This window comes from Chrysochloris asiatica, unplaced genomic scaffold, assembly GCF_000296735.1.
Source record: "Chrysochloris asiatica unplaced genomic scaffold, ChrAsi1.0 scaffold00414, whole genome shotgun sequence".
NCBI classification, from domain to species: Eukaryota; Metazoa; Chordata; class Mammalia; order Afrosoricida; family Chrysochloridae; genus Chrysochloris; species Chrysochloris asiatica.
Genome location: NW_006408932.1, coordinates 770,408 through 777,239, shown reverse-complemented (window position 1 = coordinate 777,239; position 6,832 = coordinate 770,408).

The window sequence follows — 6,832 nt, the reverse complement described above, 5'->3', positions numbered from 1 at the left end:
GAAAGGATGTTGTAAGGCCCATGTTCATTCTTTTCTTTTCAATGTATATAAAAGATTTTATTACACGGAAAAGCCCTATGAATGTGAGGAATGTGGTGAAGCCTTTAGGTTTTTCTTGGCCCTCATTATGCATAAAAGAACACGCAGTGGAGAGAAACCTTTTGGCTGTAAGGAATGTGGGGAATCTTTAGTCATTCCTCAAACCTCACTGCACCTATGAAAATCCACAGTGGAGACAGGCCATTTGAATGTAAGGAGTGTGGAAAAGCTTTTAGTCGCTCCTAACACCTGTCTTCACATATGAAAACTCACAGTGGTGAGAGGCCTTATGAGTAACTGGAATGCAGGAAAGCCTTCAGTTGGTCCTCAAACCTCACTACACATAGAAGAAGTCACAGTGGGGAGAGACATTATGGGTGTAAGGAGTGTGGGAAAACCTTTACTGAGGCATCATTCCTGTCTCAGTACACAAAAACTCACAGTACAAAGAAATTTTATGAATGTAAGGAATGTGGGAAAGTCTTTAGCTGGTCTACCACCCTGACTACACATAGTAGAATCTACAGTGGGGAGAGGCCCTATGAATTTAAGGAGTGTGGGAAAGCCTTCAATTACACCTCAGCCCTCACGACACATAGAAGAAGAACTCACAGAGGAGAAACACGTTATGAATGTAAGGAATGTGGGAAAGCCTTTAGTCAGTCCTTAAACCTCAGTACACATAGAATTCACAGTGGAGAGAGGCCTTATGGATGTAAGGAGTGTGGGAAAACCTTTATCCGGACCTCACTCCTCTCTACACACATGCAAGCCCACAGTGGAGAGGTCTCATGAAGGTAAGGACTGTGGGAAAACCTTTATCCGGACCTCACTCCTCTCTACACACATGCAAGCCCACAGTGGAGAGGCCTCATGAAGGTAAGGACTGTGGGAAGCCCTTTAAAGGTGACCCACACCTCATTTCCCATCCAGGAGCTTAGAGTGCAGACATTACTCTGAAAATGCAAATGTGTCATCCTGACTCATAATCTTAAAACAGAAAATTCCAAAAAGTCTGATCAAAGAACAAACTTTGTCATTGAGTGTAAAATCAATATTAATTCAAAGACTGGGTCAATAGACTTAATTGTTTTTTTCTTTAGAAGAAATGAGAGTTTGAATTGTAACTACAAGAATGACCTCATCAGTTTTTAATATTTTCTCAGTCCAAGCTTAATTTCACCTTTCTTAAAGTATTTGGCTATTGCAAATGAATCTGGAGGGAATAATCTTAAGCAAAGGTGGCTTGATATATGTTTTAGTGTTTATGTTGTTATTTTGTATACAATTAAATATACTTTTCTTAAAAAAACATAAGGATATGGAAGAGATACACAGTCACTGTACCAAAAAGAAATAGTTGATGTTCAATCATGTCATAGACAGTATATGATCAAGAGCCAAAGGTACTGAAGGAAGAAGTCCAAGGTGCACTGAAGGAATTGACAAAGAAAAAGTCTTTGGGAATTGATGGAATACAAATTGAAATATTTCAACAAATTTATGGTGCGCTAGAGACACTCATTTATCTTTGCCAAGAAATATGGGAGACAGCTACCTGTCTGATTGGAGGAGATCCTTTTATTTTCCCAGTCCACAGAGAGGTAACCTAATGGAATGCAGAAATCAACAGACAATATCATTCAACACTAACATTCAACAACAGCATTCAAGTAAAATTTTGCTAAAGATAATACAAAACTGGCTGCAACAGTACATTGACAGGGAGCTGCCAGAGGTTCAAGCTGGATGCAGTTAAGGATGTGGAATATCAGGTGGATCTTGGCTGAAAACAGAATACCAGTAAGGCCTATACCTGTGCACTATTGATTATGTAAAGGCTTTCATATGTGTGAATAATGACAAACTATGGACAACATTTCAGAACACAGGTATTCCAGAATACTTACTTGTCCTCATGAGGAACCTGTATATAGACCAAGAGGCAGCTGTTAGAATACAAAATTGGGTCACTGAATGGTTTGAAATCAAGATAGGTGTGCATCAGGGTTGTATTCTTTCACCATACTTATTCAATCTGTATGATGAGCAAACAATGTAAGAAACTGGATTATATGAAAAGAAAGGGCATCAGAATTTGAGGAAGATTCATTAGCCACCTGCAATAGGCACAGGGTACAACCTTGTTTGATGACAGTGAAGAGGACTTAAAATGTTCACTGATGATTTCAAAGACTTTATATTTCCATACTTTCATATAAACTTCAGTGTGGGTTGCACCTTAATGTAAATGAAACAAAACTCCTGAACACTGGACCATCATGATAAATAGAGAAAAGATTAAAATTGTCACAGACTTCATTTTCCTTAGATCCACTATCATGTAAGCCTCAGTTAAGCAATCAAATGACATTGAATTAGGCAAATCTGCTGCAAAAGGCCTCTTTAAAGTGCTCAAGAGCAAAGATGTCAATTTGAGGATTAAGGTGAGCCTGACCCAAGCCATAGTATTTTCAATTGCGTCATATGTATATGAAAGTTAGACAATCAAAGGAAGACCTTAGAAGATTTGATGCATTTGAGTTATGATATTGGAAAAGAATAGTGAAAGTACCATGGATTCCCAGAAGAACAAACAAATCTGTGCTGTGATGAGTATAGTCAGAATGGTCCTAAGAAGCCAGGATTGTGAGACTTTGTCTGTCATACTTCAAACATATTATCAGGAGGAAGCAGTCCCTGGAGAAGGATATCATACTTTGTAAAGCGGAGTGTCAGCAAAAAAGAGGAAGACCCCCGAAGAGGTAGATTGTCCCAATGGCAGCAGCACTGGTCTGGCTCAATGATTGTGAGGATGGTGCAGCACTGGGAAGTGTTTCATTCTATTGTGCATAAGGTTGATATGAGTCAGAACCAACTCAACAGTACCTAACAATAGCAACAAGTATAGTTTTCATTAATATAATAAAATGGCATTAATTTACTTATGCAAATTAGATATTCAAGCAGACATCTTGAAAGACAAATACAATTAGCCTCAAAAGATGATGAAAATCTAAATACTTGTGAGTTTTAAAAAACTTAAAAATCTTTTCTAGAGAAGATAAATTCTTTCAGTAAATTTAACCATGGTGTGTCATATGTTCTCCCTGGAATTATCAGGCTGCTCTGATGCAAAGAATGAAAGTCATTATAGCAAAATGGAGTTATTGTAACAGCTCTTTTGTGACCTCTGAGACAACCTGATAATCAACTCCTATTTAAGACTTTTAGGGGACAAAGGGTGTACTGTCCTAGAATTAAACTGAAAAGAGTCTTAATATCAGGCTTGTCATGTTGTACACAAAACATTCTTTGTCATAAATTGTATTTTTTGAGGAAAGAAAAGTTGGATAAAATTTAAACATTGAAATTGTATTAAAATATTTGACAAAAGGGTGAAGGTTTTAAGATTCTATAACTAATAGAAGATGCTGTTGTTTGTAAGATGCATTCTGATTACAGTGATGCTAACAAGAAAAGACAATGTGCTTCTTTTAGATGCAATGAACTATGGAATTCAGAGTGATGTTTACTAGACATTTTGTAGTTGGTTATGATACTCAGCTAAGAATTATGTGCTCCGTGTTCATTCTGCATAGCTAAATACTGAAGAGTAAAACTAGGGGGTGATATCTGACTGGTGTCAGTTTCAAAATTAGACAAGGATTACTGATATAGGAAAAGGAGACCCACTTCAACTGGCATAACAGCTGTGACTTTTCTGAAGGTATTATAACTGTAGTTCAATGTATTCATCCCTGACCCAGGGTTTGTAATTTCTCAGTCACTTTATAAAATAAGTGTCAATGAAATGTCAAATTTGTTATTTCTGTCTATTATTTTATATGCAAATAATCAAGTGAAACAAATAAGAAATATACAGTATGCAGGCATTGACCTCCTAGAGAGCAAACCAATTAGATAATAAGTAATGAACAAAAGAGATTATTTGAAAAAAGAGAGAAAACTCTGTAGTTATTCATGCTTGATCATAACCCTAGGAATTCCAAGGTCTAATATTCATCCAAAAATAATGAGTGATACTTATGTACCTGATGATTTACATAAATTACCATTTTGTTATAATGGTAGTACTATGAAGCTGGTATATTTGACTTTCTCCATTTTATAAATAAATAAGCTGAGACTCAGTTATTCAAAGCCATGCCACTGTAAAGACACATATGTGATATTTGAATACAAGTAGTCTAGTTGCTTGGTGTGGTATTGTTACCAATTCCAAACATTTGTAATATTTGGAATAATGCACTGGACCACAAGGTGGATTTAAACTGAAAGGTGAATGGTTCAAATCCACCAGCTGCTTGTCAGAAAACCTACAACGGGTTGCTATGAGTTGGAACCCACTCAATGGCACCTAACAACAGTCTAGTTGTCAAGGGGTCCTGGTGTCTCAGTAACCTGGTAACCAAAAGGTCAGTGGTTCAAAAGCACCAGCTTTGTGGGTAAAAGGTATGGTAGTCTGCTTCTGTAGAGATTTTCAGCCTTGGGAACCTATGGAGCAATTTTACTCTGCCTGATAGGTTGCTATGAGTTCAAATCTACTCAAAATTAGTGATTTTTATTAGTTTAAATGCTCAGCCTAAGCCCTTAAGCACTAGAACATATAAGTTCAATACAGCAGTTTGAGACAAAATATAACTTAAAGAATAAGATCATTCACAGGCATTAGGACTATGTAGGTGAAAATATAATAAAAATCTCATTTGCACATTGTAGATGTGCATAATAAAATTAATTTAAAAGTTTAAACTATTCAAATTTATTGTGTAAATTATTATAAAATTGTAAATATATATGAGTACATACTTTAGACATATTGTCCGGAGGAAACAGTCGGTGGAGAAGGATGTCATGCTGGGTAAGGTGGAGGGTCAGAGAAAAAGAGGAAGATCCCTAACGAGATGGATTGGCCAGGTGGCATCGTTGATGGACTCAAGTGTGGCAGCCGTAGTGAGGTTGGTCCAGGATCGGACATTGTTTCGTTCTGCTGTGCATGGGGTCGCTATGAGTCGGTTCTGACTCGATGGCACCTGACAACAACAACAGCATTTAATAGAATGCAAAATTTATATGTGGGTTGAATTTTAAAGTTTGTTGAAGTTTATAAATGCTTAATAAAATATACTACCATGTCTTGATGAGAAGCTCAATCTTTTAAAGTGGCAATTATTTTCATATATTTAGTGTAATTAACTTCCAAATCTACATGAGGTTTTATTTTTGGTGTTTTTAAATACATTTAAGTACGCTAGTTGTCAATTCACAAAAAAAATGATAAGAAGAGCTAAATCAAAACAAAACAAAATGGCAAAGAAGAATGAGAGTCCAACTCAATGGATATCTAAATTAGAAAACTCATATTTTCTTAAGGCACTGGACTAAACACAGGGTGAACTGTTGGTTCTGAATGGATTTCAAAATATGATATGGACATGGATTCTAGTATAAATAAAAACTATGTAATATACAAAAAACATGACTTTTCAGATAAGATAAAAAAAAATACAAAATGCAATAAATGTTTCTGATTTCTGGTAAATACATGGAGAATAAAAGAGAAAGACCATTTAGAGACACATATTTTTTAATCATGCTTTGCTTTATTGTGTTTAGTGATAGTACATGTAAGTTAGTGGTTTGTGGCATCATTACATGGAGCAAGTCTATCAGTGCCATTTTTCCAGTAGCATGTGCTTACTTCATGTCTCAGTCACATTTTGGTAATTCTTTTAATATCTGAATATTTTTCATGATTCTCTTTCAAAGTTAATTTTTTGTCTTGGATTAAGAATCCACTTTCATGAAAGCAGAACTCAAGAAATCAAACAACATTGAGAAAAACTGCTGCAAACAATCTCTTTAAAATGTTAAAGAGCAAAGATGTAACTTAGTAAATTCACATGTACCTGACTGGTATTTTTAATTGCCTTATATGTACAGGAAAACTCAACAATGTATAAGGAAGATTGGAAAATAATCAATGTATTTGAATTATGGTGTTGGTGAAGAATATTGAAAATACCATGGACTACCAGAACAAACAAATCTGTCCGGAAGAAGTGTTGTTAAGTGCTGTTGAGTCAGTTCCGATTCATAATGACCCTGTATAGGGTTCTGAGGAGCAGTTGGTGAGCTTGAATTTCCAACCTTGCAGTTCAAACAGATGTTGGAGTCCAGCACATTAACCCACAGCACCACACCATGACTCCAGCCAGAATACTTATTAGAAGCAAAGATTATGAGACTTTGTCTCACATACTTTGGACATGTTATCAGGATGGACCAGTCTCTGAAGAAGAACATCATAATAAATAAAGTAATGGATCAACAAAAAAGCCTAATGCAGTGGTTACAATGATAAACTCGAAGTTAACAATTGTAAGGATGGTGAAATACTGGCCAGTTTTGTTCTGCTGTATATAGAGTCATCAGGAATTGAATCCCATTGGAAGGTACCTAACAACAACATCGCATACGTAACAGACTACAGGGCCATGTAGTGCTGTGCATGCACTGCTGTTGTTAGGTGCCATCAAGTTGGTTCCAATTCATAGAAGCCGCACGTACAACAGAACAAAACACTGCCCAGCCCTTTACAGTCTTCACAATTACAAATGTGTTGGAGCCAATTGTTGGGTCACTGCGTCAATTCAACTCGTTAAGACTCTTCATCTTTTTTTCTCTCACCCTCTACTTCACCAAGCATGCTGTCCTTTTTTAGGGCTTGATCACTTCTACTAGCATGACCAAAGTACTTGAGATGAAG